At 49.3% G+C, this 17460-nt stretch overlaps 1 protein-coding gene across 7 annotated transcripts in view; it reads right to left on the reverse strand.

Moving 5' to 3' along the window:
• Iqsec1 (IQ motif and Sec7 domain 1) overlaps positions 1-17460 on the reverse strand; it is a 151018-nt gene that overhangs the window by 58292 nt on the left and 75266 nt on the right. Inside the window, exon 1 of one of the 7 annotated variants that reach the window (XM_029478931.1) lies at positions 13257-13331. The exons of the other annotated variants lie outside the window; for them this stretch is intronic. The gene's annotated coding sequence lies outside the window, so the exon portion shown is untranslated. Of the gene's footprint in view, positions 1-13256; positions 13332-17460 lie in introns of those variants that run through there. 7 annotated transcript variants of the gene reach the window in all.

Raw genomic sequence — 17460 nt, forward strand, 5'->3', positions numbered from 1 at the left:
CACACACACACACACACACACACACACACACAAATGATAGTGACTGGGAGGGAGGAAAGCCTTGGCTGGGAGACACAGGGAATGCCAACTTTTCTGCAGAAATGACTAGCCCAGACAGAATCAGTCCTTACTTCTGTCATTTAGGCAAATTTATTAGCCCCCAAGGTCTCAGTTTCCTCAGAGTGTTAGCTCATCAGACATCTCTACCCCAGCTTATTCGATATACTGCTTAATTTACCCAGCATTAGGAANCATGTACTCTGTCCTCATGAAGGAGTACACAANGAGTACATAAGTACATGAAGAGTACATAAGGAGACACTGTGGTAACAAGTATCCCCTAACATGGTGTTACTGCCCCTAGAAAGAGCATAATGATGGGACATTTTGGGTTAGGTCTTGAGAAATAAGTCGGAGCTTCTCTAAGGGATGCAGGAAGCAACAAAGTCATAAAAATATTTAGTCCCATAGTTTGGGCCTGGGTTTTAGTCCTGAGCTGATTGCTTTGGCCTGTTTTACATTCCATAATCCCGACATATTACCATCCTCTTGGCTTCTGACAGCCTCTCTGCTCTCCTTGGCCAGACATGTGACATCCCAAGCTGTCAGGGTGAAGCCCAGCTCCTCTGCACAGCTGGCTGAGGCTCATGTGGCCTGGCTATAGGCCACCTCTCCAGCACTGCCTCATTCCCCCCTCCTGCCCGCCTTGCCAACAGTAAGCAATCGTAAGCTTCTTACTGCTAAGCTTTACTCAGTCCTAACCCTTGTTCTNCCTGGCTCATGGCTGAGACTTTGGGGTTCAAATTTCATGTCCTTTCTCCCAGACAGCCATCAGACTATCCCCTCCCTCTTTGACCCCAGTTACTCTACTGAGCCCCCTCCTTATGTGAGTAAACTATGTTATGGATGAGAGGAAGGGCTGGCCCTATCCTTCCTGAAGCATCCCTGTGCCTACTCAGGGGAACCTGGTTGCCAAGGTACCTAGCAGCTACATATATCAAAAGGTTTGCCTGAGACCTAGATTCAGCATGCTGTCTTGTCTTTGTCTTAATAAAGTTTTGTTATAAGGGAGTCATTGTCTTGTACTAATTAGCTAAAGAGTTTCAAAGGGGACATGTCTTCTGTAAAGTTATCCAGTCCTTCCCAAAAGGATCTCAAGTCTCCCAGGAGACTCACAGTGGCCCTAGTCACTTAGTAAAATCTGTCCAGCCACCCACCCACCCAACCATACCTAGTACCTGGGCAGGAACTGCCAAAGTAGAATGCAAACACTGTGGTGGANGATGCAAGGAAATCAACAGGCTAGATCAGGTAGTCTATGCACGTGAGAGCCTAATCCTTATTCTCAGAAATGGATCCTGCAATGCTGCTTGACCCATCTGTGGAAGCCCACACTAAACAGACAGTGGCCATAACATTGCAATGCTCTGTCAGAGATGGCAGTGACAGGAACATTAGAAGATACATGGAGCATTAAAGGATGAAGGCTATAAAACATGCTGTGTTTAGTCAGATGGGACATGGAACAAGCTGCCACAGCACCAAAGTCACATGACACTGAGATTGTGCTTGCTTTNGGCTAAGCAGGGCTTGGGATGTGCTGGGAAAGCACTCTGCCACTGAGCCACACCACAGCCCTCCCAGATCGTTGTTTACAAGAGACGCAAGGAAGAATTTGCCATGGGAAGGGAACCTGGGGATCCCAGAAAATTCTGGTCCTCTGCACCAGAAGCCTGACTGGGACGGCGGTGGGGAAGAGGAAGAGACTTACACTGTCTGAGCTCTGGTAGTTTTAAAAAACATTAATATTTATTGTTATTTTTTTAGGTGTCTGTCTGTCTGTCTGTCTGTCTGTCTGTCTGTCTTGTGGAAATATGTACATATGAGTGCAGGTATATGTAGAAACCAGGAGAGGGCACTGGACCCCCTGAAGCTAACATTGCAGGTAAGCTACATACCACCTGACATGCATGCTGGGAAATGAACTCAGGTCCTGTGAAAGAACAGACAGGCTCTTAACATCGAGCCATCTCTCCAGCCTAGTTTTAAATTTTGAAAGTTTAAATCATGTTTATTACTCTGTAAAACCCTAGCACTGCAAAAACTCAATCTGCAAAGGACTGGAATAATGCTTAGTGACCTCAAGGAAGGTCTTCAAGCCCACCAGAGCTGGCTCACAGAGGGTCCAATTCTAGCTGGCACTTGAGTAATCTCTAGNACTGCAGTGAGGCTCTGACCTGGCTGTATCTTGCAGGTGTCCAGGAAGATCACCTGGAACGTCTTCATAGACTCAAGCTGCCCACTTCCTGCCTGCTAATCATTAACGTGTGACTGACCACTCAGCTGGAAACTTCCTATCACAGNCAGGCTCTGTGAGGAAGGGGAAGCTGAGTGGCCTTCCCTGAGCCCAAACCCTCATGTATGAGCAGGGAAACAGGTACAAATGGACTGCTGTAGGGCACCCAGGACTGTGTGGGCATGTACTAGACACACTGTCAGTGACATAGGCACATTGCCTTGGTAGCAGTCAGGGACCTGGACAGTAGGGCAGATAACCCAGAGTGGATGGCTTTAAAATCCTCCATTCTAACTCAGCATGGAGTGGCACTTAGGCATGTGACTTGGCTGCAGTGAAGATGGTACACAGAGCCAGGCTGTATCACTACAGCTATGGTCCCAGCTCCTTGGAAGGTTGATGCAGGAAGATTGCCTGCACCTTTGAATCTGAGACCAGCCTGGGCCATGAAATGAGACCCTGCTTCAAAANCAAACAAATACAAATCACCCAAACTAGGGAGACAGACAACAGAAATAGACCCAGAGGTCTAAGGGTGTGACCTCTTAGGGAGGCAGGCCATGTGTCCCCCAGGACAGAAACACTAGCAGGTAAACCAAGGTCTTTCTAACAGGGGCCAACTTCCCATTTCAGAATTTGAGTTAGTTTTCACAGACGAAACCTACATATGGGGCCTGGATGAACTTGAGAATAAGAGGAACCTCAGAGGCTCTTGCTCTGCAACCTGCTGTCCTATCCAGATGAACTGGGCCTGATGTCCTGGAACCCAGGGGATGGGCTTGTGGCTTCCAAAGTACAGTCATATGAACTATCAGTCTTTGTCCAAGGGCAAAGGAAATGGCTCAAGGCCAGTCTTCCTGCTGGATGAAGGGCCCAACAGCTTGAGGAGGAAATGCAGCCATCCGCTACCTCTGTCAGCCACCAGCTGTCCACGACACACACACACACACACACAGTGCCTCACATATTTCAATTCTAGCACCCATAACCTCAGCAAACAAGCAAGAGTACTCCTCACTTTAGCTCCTAGTCCTAGCCTATTTCTCCTGAGGGAGAGGTTGAAGGAAGCTACATCAGGTCTTCAGGGAAGGTATGGGATGATCTCAGGCACCCCTCCCAGCCCCCCATGTTCCTCATGCCCATAGCATTTTCAGCACAAAGGTATCTGTGAAGTGTAGTAGTGACCCTACTACACATAGCCAGGGCCAAGACAAGGGTGCCCCCTGGAGCCTGAAAGTTCCTTCCCTCCTCCACCCCTACCTCTTCCCACTCAAAAGCAGCCAGCATGCTAAGTGAATAAGCACCCTTTCTTCCCATGGTGGGGATGCTCATAGCTTGGTGTCTAATAGCTTTGGTATGGTCCAAAGCACCAATAGTTTAGTGTGTGCTCTTGGATCTTGGAGAGGTTGTCCAATCTCTTTCCTTCCTCCCCACCTCTCCTCTTGACTCCCAGTCATGATCTTAACCATGAAGCTAGACTCCAGGTACCAATTAGATGCAGGCCCTGGACTACATGTACCATGATCCAGAAGAAAGAGATCTGGACTTGGCAGAGTTAAGAGCAAAAGTGAGTGAAGAATTTGAACCCAGGGCTGGTGTCCCAAGTCTGTGCTTGCTAAATGTTCTATTGAGCCTTCATAGCTAGGCCCTGGAAGCTCTTTCAGGGGGCTGCCTCCCTCTGGTTGATTATCATATAGAGATAGGTCAGACTCCCATTTTGTCTCTGCACTGTGGTCATGGACAATCCCTAATCAGTGTCAGCCTCCTCCTCTGTAGCATGACAACCTGCAACCTGCACCTCAGCGTCTCAATAAAAACCCAAAGTTGCAACCCCCCACCCTCCATGCCTGGGTGCTTTGCCCATATGTAGTCTGCTCCCTTTTCTTCANTACACTGCTTCAGCCCATCATAGAGGGCAGACAGAGAAGAACAGGGGCACCTGTTAGCCAGCCCTGCCAGGCCATCCTGGGAACTCAGTTGGAGTCCCACCCGAGGTCACCCTTACCTTTTCCTTCACGTCTCAGCTGCTAGTACCTCTCCATGTCCTCTTTAATATGTGGGTCCTCAGGTCAAGCCAACACTCAGAGGACCTAAGGGTGAGCATTTCCAAGGAGCTGGGACCAAGGATGAGTTCGGCTTGGGTGGGAGATGATTGAAAAGGAGATCTCAAAGACAGCACCCATATGCTCATATGCTCATATGCTCATATGCTCAAACTGCCAGGGGACCTCCACTACTTCAGCATTAAGGTTCATAAGACAGAGGAAAATTACTAGAAAAAGAAAGATTACTACAGGCGTAGGGCCATGAACATGATCCTATGTCAAAAACAGAAGAATGAAGGAATGAGTTCACCCTGGTCCATCATCACCTTGCTTAGCACTTGTGTACTGGTGGTCACTTCCACCAGAGTGATATTCTGAAGCCGTTGGCTCACCTCTGTTCCTGGGCTATAGTAGGTGACCAATAAACATTGTTGAGAGATTCCTTCACCCTTCTATACTCTGAAGATTCTAGAAAAGCCAGGTGAAGCAAAAACTGCTGGTCCTGTGTGTAGTGTACTGGGAGGGCCCAACATGAAAGGAAGCCTGCTGGTTGAAGACAAAATACACTGAAACCATGGTCACGGTTGGCATGGATTTCTTTCCATCCAGCTCTACCTAAACAAGGGCTTGCCTGCCTATTAAAGCAGGCAGAGAAATACAGGGAATCTAGAAAAACCTATCTGGAATGCTGCAAGAGTTTGCCCTCCTGCAGACCATTCCACTTGATTTTCCCACTGCAGAACAGGCCCGTTTATTCCTAAGCACTGAATTCACGGCCAAGAGCAGCTGGCTGGGTGGTGCCAGGCCTGGGCCTGGCGGCCTCAGCTTAATGAATAGATGTGTTCCTTTATAACAAGGGCTGGGGCGCCTGCCTGGCAAATAGATGCCATTAAGGGCTCCTGAGACACCAGCCACTCTTAAGTGGGTTAACATTTCTCCTGCAATCTTCTCTATATAATTGATTTAAACAACACCTTCTTTTGTCCCAGTGGGGAAGAAGACTTCGACCAGTGTGACCCCAGCCCACTGGCTGTGNATGACTGAGGNGGGATCCTGGAAAGGTGGAGGCACATTTGATGTGAACCTGAAACTTTATCTCCAGCATTATCTCCACCTGTTGCAAGGCAGGCCCATCCTAGGCCTCTCAGGATGCAGATACAGGCCTGCCCTCAGGAGGNGTAGGCTTGCCTGGGTGAGAGGAGTGGAGGTTTTGGTGTCAGCCAGCTCTTTGAGTTCACATATTCCTGAAGGCAATTCTACAACATGGGGCTTGTTTTCCTGTTTGATCACAGAGGCTTTGGCACCCAGAAGGTGAGTTTTTCCCTAAGAAAGACACTTGTAAGTGATGGAGCCCACCTTAAGCCAGTAAGGTGAATGACACATGCATGCTGGGTGTCAGGCAGCAGCAGGATGCAGCCCATCCCCAGGTGAATGTTCCTTACAGTCACACTGCAGCTGCCCAGCTACCACAAGGATCATCTTTGTCGAAAGCCAGTTTAACAGCTCCCCTCAAGCAGCCCTCGGCACGAAGTGCATGTTCACATGTTACAAAACCAACNGGAACAGACACTGCTGCAGAAGCCTGCTCCATCTTGTATAGGCTGGAGATGGGCAAGGGGAGAGACTCCAGCTGACGGAAGGCTGCTCATCAACCATTCGAAAAGAAAGATGCTCTCTACACCTGTTAGGGGTTGACCTTTGAGAAACCTTGCTAAATGAAGAGGAAGCAGAAGAACGCTACGTCGAGAGAAAGGAGTGTTGGAGGTGTGGCTTGGAGGTGTAGCATTAGCTTAGCATGCACAAGGCTGGATGTTCCATATACTGCATGGCAGAAAGAAAACAGAAAGGAGGAGGTGTGTGCATGCTTGGGTATGCACCTTGGACAGTGGTCACACCTAGTGAGGAGGATGTGGCACAGGTTGGGGCTGCATGCTCATGTGCATGCTTTGATAGCCTTAGCTGCAGAGCATAGAGCAATGCTACTATGCATATAATCAAGAAAGGTAACTAAACCTTTCTTGGAAGAAAGGCCTGTCTCTTTCTTGGTCTCAAAGCAGCCAGAAGCGTTGTGAGGGGCGTGGAAGGAGAGTGACTCCTTCAGGTGTCCCCTGGTATGGAGTCGGTAGTCCACCTGGAAGTTCACCTGTGTCCTGAATTTTACACTGTCAGCACTCTGCTCTGTTAATCTGAGCACACACCACGTGCTTTAAGAATTGGTACGGTCAAATATGGTCAAAGACAAAGGGTTGTCCAAGGCAAGTGAGGAGGCTGACAGGGGCTGGGCAAGGGAGGTCTCCCCTTCCTATATCCACTTTAGGGAGGAATTGGGTTGTGCCCCAGCCCCCTGCTGCCCACTGCAGGCCAAGCATAGAAGTAGCAGTCAGGGCCCCAGAAGTACTGGTGCCCTAGGCAGTACTAGTTTGACCTAATGCTGTCCCTGAAACTCTCTCAGCATCCTCTCTTCAGTTTATGGAGAAACTGACACTTAGGAAACCAAATTAATTGCTTCAAACTAGTCTGGCAGAGCTAGAATTTAACCATAGGCCTACTGCTGGCTTAGGAGAAATCTCAGAGCCTTGCAAGCATATGGGCCTTGGGCTAGTGAGAGAGCTACCCAGAATACGCTAAGGGGCCTCTCAGATCCTGTGGCCAGCATCTTCCAAGTGTCACAACCCACACGCCCTTCTGGTCTCTACCAATTTTCATAGTCAACTGTAATTTATGTTTAACAGCAAAGACATCAAGGGCTGGGCCCCTGGTGTGCTGGATAGGCAATTTATACTTTCCAGCATATAGTGTTTGCTCAGCGTACCAGCCACCAGCTGTGTCACCTCAGAGACTATTTCCCTGGTTACTAGTAATTCACACTGAGTACACCATACAGTCAGGAGAGGGGCTGGGCTTGCTGGGTTGTCTTCCTGACTCCCACACCATTCCATGCTTTGAGGACACTAAGAGGAGCTTAACAACTGAGCCATCCTGGCTAAGTAGCCTGCCACCCACACATCCCATAGACCATGGACAATGGCTACTTTCCATTACTTGCATTTTCTCTTTTTGTGGCCANTCAGCTATACACTGTTGTTCCTGGGGTGCCCCTGTGTGCGGCTGAGCCTCTAGGAGTGACCATCCACCTTCCACACACAGGATGAGAAATGAACAAGCAGAGCCAGCACGACCATCCTGGGCATGCCTTCTCAGGTGAGTACTCCCCCAGGAGACCAGGGTAACTCTGACTCTCCTAATACTGGATGGACTGAGGCTCAGACAGTGCAAAACACCCGAAAAAGACCCAAGGTCACACAGTACAAGTAGTACCCAATAACCTAAGAGCCACAAGTACCTCCGTGGCAGGGCTGGAACTGCCTGGNGCTTTTATGGCTGCAGGCTAACCAATTAATGTCTGAACAAGCAAGAGTGGCCACAGGAGGCATGGGGGATGGGATAGGCTCAGTGGCAGTGGCATCAGCTTGGGGCCCCTTTGAAGGAGCTGCCCTCTTTCTAAAGGGCTTATAGTGCCTAGAAGGCATGGGCTAAGTATGTCTCTGCAGCATCTCAACTTATGACTAAAAGAATAATAAATGTTATGTATTATATATTTATATAAATTGTATAAATATATAATACAATATAAATATATAAAGATATATAAATGTAAACAAAGCCAATAGGAAACTGAAGGGCAAGACACTTAACTGTGTGTGTTGGGGGGACTGTGTTCTGCAAAAGCAACAACAAACAAAGGAAACAAACAAACAAAAAGACAAAGCTAAGGTATCTAAATGTGACTGCACCTAATCTTGACCATATCCCATTCAGCAGGCAGTGGCGGTAGACAGGTTAATTCCCTTGCCCAGGGTCACACAGCTGATCCAAGCAGCGCTGGACAGGGCACACAGGTTCTAGAGCAGCAAGCAGGGCTTGTGTATGTGGGACACTGGGACCAAAGCTCTGCTGCAGGACAAAGCTCTTTTGGAAAATGGTGGGAAGACCAAGACAGGAGATGAAGAAAGGCAAAACAAGCAGTGTCCCTACCTCCAGCCCCTGAGCCTGCCTTGTGTGTGTGCTGGGGCTCAAAGCCAGGGTTCTTTCTTTTTTGGCTACAACAGATTCGTTTCAGGTGAGTTTCAACCACAGAAAAGCAGAGTGGGAGTCAGCACAGTAAGGGAACAAACAAAGCCACACAGCCAGTCTGAGAGCTACTCCCGAGTGAGGCTGTAGAGGATACAGCCAGAGAGGCATCCGGCACCTGCCAGCTCTGCCTTTGATTTCTGGCTCTGCCATTTTCTAGCTGTGCAACTTGGGCAAATTAAGGTCCTCTCTGAACTTCAAGCCCTCTCCACATAGAAGATAATGATGTCTATGTCCTAGGGCCAAGTGAGAAACAGCAGGCTGTACAAGGTGTCAGACGCTGTCTGATCTCATCCTCACAGTCCATGTGGAGAAGTGGGGGGCTGAGGCTCAGCAGCAGAGTACTTGCTTAGCATGGGTGAAGCCCTGGGCCCAACTCCAGCAAGGCAAAATAAAGATGAGGGGAATAATGTTTATATATACTTGCTTGTATAAACNTGAAGGTTGAATAAGACATGAGAAGTTGAGCCATGACAAGCAAAGTTTAGAAGAAAGGGCCAGGCAACTGGAAACTACAAGTGTTGCTATAGTCCCCAGCGTGGAGGGAGAAGGGGAGGGGACAACCCCCAGTGTCCTCTGGTATATTTTGAGTACTTAACCATATAAATAAACATTACATAAGTGAGAGACACAAGGCTTGAGTAAAAGGTTCTCATGCAGAGCTGCTCTTTATATTTGAGGGGAACTACTAAGGTGCTATCTGGAATTCTCCATGTCTTCTTCATGCTCAAGACTCAGGCCCAGAAGAACCAGGAACCAACTCTGGACAGTAACCTCCAACCACTGACCACGAGGTGGCAGCCTCATCAGAACCTGGAGCTCACCACAAGGATAGAGGCCTGGGATGTCAGACTTCAGACCTGCTCTCACCCTTCCTAGTGTCTGCATCTGATCTCAGGTGGCCTGCAGAATCTCCTACACAGAAAGAGATGCTGAGACTCCAGGCCAGCAGCTGCCACCGGGGGTGGCTCTGAGTCAAAATGGCCTGGCGTGGCTGAGCTGCACTTGGGGCTTCATCACAGACCCTGGATTACTCTGGTCCATGAGAACCTGGTACAGAGTCAATGCCCTGTGAGTGGCTGAGCACTATCTATCTGGCTGCGATTTCCACCATTCCTGTTGGTCCCACATTGAAACAACTTTCAGCTGTCCTTTCCCTATCAAGTACTCTTACATTTTTAATTTTTTTCAATATAGGCAAGTGATACTCAAACTTCTGTCTTAAGCTCTTTTTCATACTAATTTTGCCCAGGCTAGCCTCAAACTCACAACAATCCTATTGCCGAAACNTCTCAGGTGTTAGGATTATAGGCTTGTAGCACCGTGCCCATCTTTGCTGAGGATCTGCAAATTGTTCANGAGGGCTATCAATACTTACCATACCAAAAATTAGGAGACATTCTTTCTTTTAGCATAAAGACAACAATGCCATTCCATTAACCAACATGGCACATAATCTCCAGAAAATTCCACTGAGAGAAAGTGAGGTGAAGCAGACTGACAGCAGCTGTTATTAAAATTATCTGAACTCTTGGGATCATACTTCAGGAACATGGCTGGCAAGGAATGTCCTCAGCCTTAACGATGTCCATATGGCCTTACCCATGCCTAGGCCCCCACTGACACTTAGGTCCAACCTTGTCTTGAAAGGGGTGAGAGTACTCTGGGTCTGAAGGCAGAATCAGTGGAGAATCCCCCACTCATCTAGTCCACCCCACCCAGAGCACAATCTGAGGCTCTGACATGCAGAGCATGTGCCCCTGCCAGGTGCCTTAGGAACCTAAGATTCAGCCCAAATGTGCTCAGCTTGCAAGAGGCAGTGCTGGGGTGCTGGACCAGATACCTTAATGCTGCAGTTGAGGAGGTAAGTCCTGACCATAGTCACCAAGTTCCAGCAGTCCTTCCTGTGCACAGATAGAATGGCATGGCATCTAGCACTCCCTGCCTGACACCGGCTCACTCACAGGGGCCCTCGTGCTCACTCTCCTGGAACCAGCATTTAATCTTGAAGTCTGCAAAGCTGGGATCTGAACCCAGGCACTATGACTCTAGCTNCTGAGCTCCACTGCCTATAAGAGGGATTCCAACAGCTGTCTCCATCTGTCCCTAGGACAGACCCTGGGGCAAATTTATATTGGCTTAAGAAGATAGCCAGACCACAGCTGGTGGAACAATCTTCAGAGGGGATGAAAGATGGGTTGTTGATAACTGCATTTGGGGCTCAGGGATGGTGTGTGGGTGAGGGGCAGAGAAGCCTAGCAAGTTCAGGAGGGAGCAGTCTCCAGCCCCTTTTGTCCTAGGCCTGCTAGGCCAGACTACTCACCACCGCTGGAGGCTGGTGCCACCTGCTGCCTTGCTGGAGAACTGCATCTTGGTTGGCCCAGCCTGGAGACTGGTTGAGCCCAGAGGTACTGCCTTAGGACCTGGCTAGCCCAAACCTACCTTCAGTGACTCAGTTCCTGGGTGACCTGTGAGGGAACATGGCNCTTTCTCTGGATAAAGATAGGCTGTCTGTGTATCTGTCCCTAGGTTCAGCACAGATTTAGTGCTACTGGTTGTAAACAAGTTTTTTGTGGGTGAAGTGAGTTATGCTGGCTCAATGTGCGTCCTTGTCCACACCCTCACTCTTGGAACAGACACAGAAGCAAGGGGGCTTTTTAATGCTTAGGCTGGACAGACAGAGGGCTGGAATCTCCACAGAGATGCCCTGACCAGATGCACAACCAGAAGGGCAAAAGTGAAATGCTGCACGGCTCTTTTTGACCGGAATTCACAAGGCATTTGCCAAGGGTTCTTTTGTAAGAATTCACAGGGCCTCTTCTGGTGGACACAGACCTCAGGTCCAGGGTGGGGCAAAAGTGCAGGCCAACTGCTCTTGTGTGGGTATACAAACTCAACATGTGAAAACTGAAAGAGTTTGAGGCTCTAGCCCACTGAAGGGCTGTGAGTTCTGGTCCCTGCCACACCTCCCCAGGCCAACTGTTTTTCTTGGAGGGAGCAGGGAGTCCAGGTGAAGGCTAATTAATATGTATGACCTGTGACTCCCACGTGGTCACCTGCTACTCCTCCTTTCTCAAACCTAAGGTGAGACAAAGCCCTGACCCAGTCCCCTTGGAGATATGTAAATGGCCAGCGATAAGAAACCTGCAGGCCCAGAAGTCACAAGGCCAGGCTTAGCTTTCTTTGCCTCCAGCTTCCTCTTGGTGTGCCACAAAAGCCTATAAGGTATTTATAAGCAACTAAATGTTGAACGAAAAAAACCCACCTTCCTCAGTCTTGGTGGCTGAGGTGACAATGTACAGTTTGCTTGGTTCCTTAAGGGGACAAAAGCTTCTAATGATTCCTGCAGCTGCCACAGCCTGGGCACCCCACTGAGTCAGGAGCCTGGAGGATAGTCACCATAGCTGGCTCAAGGTCACACNGTGGCCAGTTGGCAGCTAGGCTGGGCCTGAGCCAGGTCCTTAGGCCTCAACCCCCACCCCCACTCCAAACCCAGAATCATCTGGTAGTGGGGTAGGGGGCTAGTCTCTGCCCTGGGGCCTTACTGGGCACAGAGGAGTCGTTCTTTCTGCTCACAATTCCTACTGTTTGCCCCGTGCCAGGCTCCAGCCCTGCTGACGAGGACAATCTGGTGCCAGAATTTGACAATCTGTGTGCCTTCTGGAGGGAGGTGGCCGCCAGAGGCCCAGTTCCGAGAGGGTGGACATAAAATCACAGCAAGCTGCCAAGGGTCCTTTAGAATACACCCTTGGTGGCTGATCAATATAGAGCTGACAGACACCCCAGAATGCTTTTCATACTTGTTCTGGGGAGGGGCGCACACACTCTCCTCTGTACACAGTTCCAGGGTAGAGTTCTTGACCATAATCTGTACTTCCTAGCAAGCACTGGGGCAAGAGACATGCACATAACACAGAAAGCCCCAGAANGAAGGAGACAGGAGCTAAGAACTTCAGAAGACTAAGGAACCTCAGTTATTGATCTGTGAAAACAGCCTGAATTGACTAAGTGCCTGAGGGGTATAGGGGGCAGGGCTGGGGTCTNAAGGTACATTCTTCACCATAGCATTTTAGAGTCTCTGGGTAATTAACAGTAAAACAGGTACCACTGTGATGTCTACAGTACAATGCCAAGTCAATCCCAGCACTCCAGGCTAATTGCACACTGTAGGGAGGGCTGTGCATGGCTGAATGGGATCCCAGATGCTAGCTTTTCCCTGACTTTCTTCTCAAAACCTTGGGCTCTCTGCACTGGAGGAACTGCCTTTTGCCATACAACCCAAGAAACCCACTGAGGACCAGTAGTCAAGCCTGTAACACATAGGTCCCTGTGGGTGTGCCTCTGAACTGCTGGATGGGGCTGGGTACAGTTTCCATATCTGTGAGACCGGTTCCTCTTCCACACTTTGTAAGGTAGGAGAAGAGGTGGTAGTGAGGTACCTGGTCCTCAGCCCTTCCTCCCCTCTTGTGGAGNTGAAATGAAGGCTGTTTTGTTTTGTTTTCTCAGCAGGCTATGTCCTATCAGCCCAGGAACTGACCACGGATCCAAAAGGGGCTCCAGGGCCAGACTCCCTCCCAGTGCAGAGCACACATTTGAGAAGAGGGTTTAGTGGGTAGAAATCTTGTGCCGTGTTCAAGCTCTGGCAGGCAGGTAAATGCTGAAGGCTGGAGCTTGGGAGTCATCATCTCCCAGCCTCCTAAACACCTAGATAAAAAGAACCTGGGATGGGATATTTCAGTTTCTAGATAACACCCAGAGCTGGGTGGGGCTTTGCTTTTCCTTACCTGGGTCCGGTGCTGGGTGAGACCTCTTGCTGAGAGGTGGCCACAGGAGCCTCTATGTCCCTGCAGCTGAGCCTTTCCAGCCCTCTTCCCAGTCAGAAGCCAGCACCGGTCATAAACCCTGAGCCCCTGCTTAATCCACCGGTGCCAGAGTCAGCGCTGGCTGGACATGTGACCTGAGGCCCCAGGACCTGTTTGGCAGGAGCAGCAGCTGGTGGGGTGGGGCGGGGAAGGGAAGTGTCTGCCCTTTGGTTGCTTCTGGCCATTTTCCCCTGCAAGGCCCTATCACCCAGAGCCTGCTGCTGATTCTGGGACCACAGGAATGGGAGAAACACAGGCTGGGACTGAGTACAGCCTAAGTTGCCTCATTAAGAGATGCTGAGCTGCCTAGGAGGTATCTGCCAGGGGATCTTACTGCACACAAATCTGTTTCCTGTGGGGTTGAGTCCTACTGCGAAAGGTGGATTGTGGGTAGGACTGGATTCCTCAAATGTGTGAGAGTTCACCAAGAAAAATGAGGATGGGAATTGGAGAAAAAGGAGGAACTGAAACCATAAANTCCCTCCCAAGTCCTCATCAGAAGAGATGGAGGGGTTGCTGAGAGGGATCAATGACCTCAGGAAGGAATAGAGCCAGAATTACCCAAATTGAAATTCAACAAATCAAGGAGGGCATAAAAACACTGAGACAGGGTTGACTTTAACCCTTGCTTCACCAATGAGAAGAGGTGAACGATGAGTAAGAGACAAAACACATCTAATAGGGCCAAACTCATTTCTGTTTGAGTACATTGTTTCTGTGTGACAGGAATGGGAANGGGCATGGCCCCAAGCTGGGACTCAGGGCTACCAAGCAATGGTGGAACTCATTCTACGCCCTCCTTTCAGACACACAGCTTTGCCCCTGTGGTGACCTCAGCTCGGACAGCAAAATCCATCACATCTACCAATCACTCTACAGATGTGGACCTGACATTGCTATTTGGACTGTGAGGTTCTCAGTGGTTTCTGTCATCTCCCCCAAAGGCAGTAACTAGAAACAACCGTAAGACACGCGTGCTTGCACAGAACTATCCTCCTCTGTGCCTTTAGCTCATGGTCAGTGTTGTCATCACCCCAATGAGAAAGAAAGCCAGGCATGGTACTGCAGCCTGACATCTCAATGCAGGAGGTGGAAGCAGAACTACTGAGTCAAGAGACCATCCTGAGCTATAATTTGTTGTGAGTTCTAGGCAGCCTGAGCCACACAGCAAGACCCTGTCTCAAAAAGCCAAAAGCTGAAAAAAATAAATGATAGATAGATAGATAGATAGATAGATAGATAGATAGATAGATAAGATAGAGTGAGAGACAGACAGACAGACAGACAGACAGACAGACAGAAACTGAAACTATGAAGGGCCTAGTGACTTGGGCTAAGTTGTGTTCAAAGCTAGGAAACTGAGATCTGGATCTAAAACCCCATAGGATTGAGGACATGGACAGCTGTTGTCATGTCCTGCTCAGAAGCCTCCTGTGTATGCTCAGGAGCATACAAGTTCACCACCTTTCAGTCCCTCTTGTTGTTACTCATCCCCACCTCTTGTAACTTCCAAACTGTGCTGGCGGCTACTTTTATGTCAACTTGACACAAGCTAGAATCATCAAAAAGGAGGGAGGCTCAATTGAGAAAATGCCTCCATAAGATTTGGCTATAGGCCAGGCATGGTGGCGCACGCCTTTAATCCCAGCACTTGGGAGGCAGAGGCAGGTGGATTTCTGAGTTTGAGGCCAGCCTGGTCTACAAAGTGAGTTCCAGGACAGCCAGGGCTACACAGAGAAACCCTGTCTCGAAAAACCAAAAAAAAAAAAGATTTGGCTATAGACAAGTCTATAGGGCATTTTCTTAATTAGTAACTGATGTGCAAGGGCCACCCTGGGCTGGTAGTCCTGGGTTCTATAAGAAAGGTCAAGCAAACCATGAGAAGTAAGCCAGTAAGAAGCACTCCTCCATGGCCTCTGCATCAGCTCCTGCCTCCAGGTTCCTGCCCTGTGTGAGTTCCTGCGTTCTCTACTTTTGGTGTGGAGATGTGAGTAAATAAACCCTTTCCTCTCCACGTTGCTTTTGGTCATGTTTCATCACAGCAGTAGTAACCCTAACTAAGACACAAGCCATTCTTTCTCTTCCAGCCCTTGTCTACTGTGGGGAAGGAAGCCTGGGTGATGAGAGGTTAAAATGAGGATGCTTCAGAAAAGGACTTGTACATAGGAGCAAGAAGGGCAGCTCTAGGATTGTCAGACTCTCCAAGTTCACTGGGAAACAAGGGCCACCAGTCGCTGCCCCTGGNTGTGCTGTAAGGTACTCACTTTCCTTCCTGGTTTGTTTCAGACCAAATGCCCAGGCTAAGCCCAAAGCCTGCCCCAGATCAGTATCTGACAGACCTGCAGGTAGAAGGCCCTGATCCGTGCCTTGCTACAATGAAACACCCTCAGGATTCTTGCCATCCCCTCAAGGTTCCACAAAGCCCTTGGAGGAATTAAATACAAGGTACAAAACATACCATTGGTGCTGGAGTCTTGGAGTTAAATAGCTCCCCACTCACCCACCCAGATAGGGGCATCAAAGCTCATCTTATATACCACTAATNAAAAGGAACTTAACTACTTTCTCAGGGTGTTTCTGGGTGCAGCTCTTGACAAAACTTCTATTAGCCCCAAACATTAGGGACAGGCACCTCCTGTGGAGGAAGAACTCATGCAGATGGGCTCCCTTCTACATAGGCAGCAGGAGCTCATCAGCCTCCACAGTCTCCACTGTCACACACAGCACGCAGAGACCCAGATGGGTCAGCATGAACCCTGAGCCTCATAGGTACAACCATCCTACCCCAAGGTAGGGTCCCTGAGGGAGTCCTGGCCCACAGACTAGCAGACCACTGTGGTAACCAACACACTTTGAAAAGACCATTGGATTGGAGGTTGGAGGCAGTGAGNTCCATATTCTTCCTGTAGGTCTGCAAGATTAACATTACTGTTTTAAGATGAAGCTTCCAGAACCATTGTGCAAACTAATAGGCTGGCCTCCAGGTTTGCAGTTGGGATGGATTCTATACCACCAAGGTCCCTGTGAACTGCCTGTCATGTAGCAGGTGCCTAAGAAATCTTTGCTGGGCTTCAACTGCGTGAAGCAGGATGGGAAGTCACACAGTTCTTCAGAGTCATTAAGAACTTGCCTGCTCACTGCCTGCCATCCCCAGCTGGCTCTTGCTGTGACAGCCTGGAGCTGAAAGACTGAGAGCNAATGTACCGACATCAGCCTAAGGTCACTGTATCCTGCCACAGTAATGACGGTGCCCTGCAAAGAACTCAGCAGAGGAGGTAAAGGTGACAATGAAGAGAACACAGAGGAATAACCAGTTTCTAGATGGCAGGAATAGGGGGCTCATTCCTGCAGGAGCCAAACTGGGGGTGGGTGAGGGGGGCAGAGGGGGCATCAGAAGACACTGCCCCCAACAGAATCACATACTGTGCTGTGCTGAGAGATGACCTCAAGAACTGTTCCTGTCTAGGAACACTTAGGGGCTTAGATATACTACATGCTAGTGTCTGAAGGCTGGCATAAAGGTTAGCTGAAGACAAGCAGGATCAACTTTCCAGCCACAGCCTTGTTTACTTGTCTCTAGACACTGGGGAAGTAGCCTGTCACAGGATGGCATACAGAGCAGAGCTGGGCAGGGCAGCCATAGCAGTGAGTGTTATGGGCCCTTTAAGCAGCCTTGAGACTAGTGGCAACTTTAGTCATAAGACCTAAGATTACTTAATGTTTGCAAGCTGCAGGAGCCAGAGTCCCTTACAAAGGGGGAGCACTGTGGTCCTTTATTCCTCCATTGCACAGACCTCTCTGACCTCCAGTCTCATGGCACCTTCCCCACACACCAGCTACCCAAGAACACCTGGGTGCTTGGGAGACAGGAGCAGGCAGGCCCCTAAATGTGCTGTGTGACCTTGGACATGTCCCTGCCTCTCTATGTCAGACTCTTGGGTACTCTTTCCAGCACAAAACTCAGAGACAGGGCTATGGGCAATGTGGCACACCGAACCACCTCTTATCCTGTCTTTTTCAGCACTGGGGATGGAGAGGGCAGGGGATGCATCTGATTTTCAAATTCAACTCCTGGGTTTTTATGGGCAAGTGAGTTTAGAGGCCAGGCTACCTTGCCAGTCCATGA

This window comes from Mus caroli, chromosome 6 (genome assembly GCF_900094665.2).
Source record: "Mus caroli chromosome 6, CAROLI_EIJ_v1.1, whole genome shotgun sequence".
Taxonomy (NCBI): domain Eukaryota; kingdom Metazoa; phylum Chordata; class Mammalia; order Rodentia; family Muridae; genus Mus; species Mus caroli.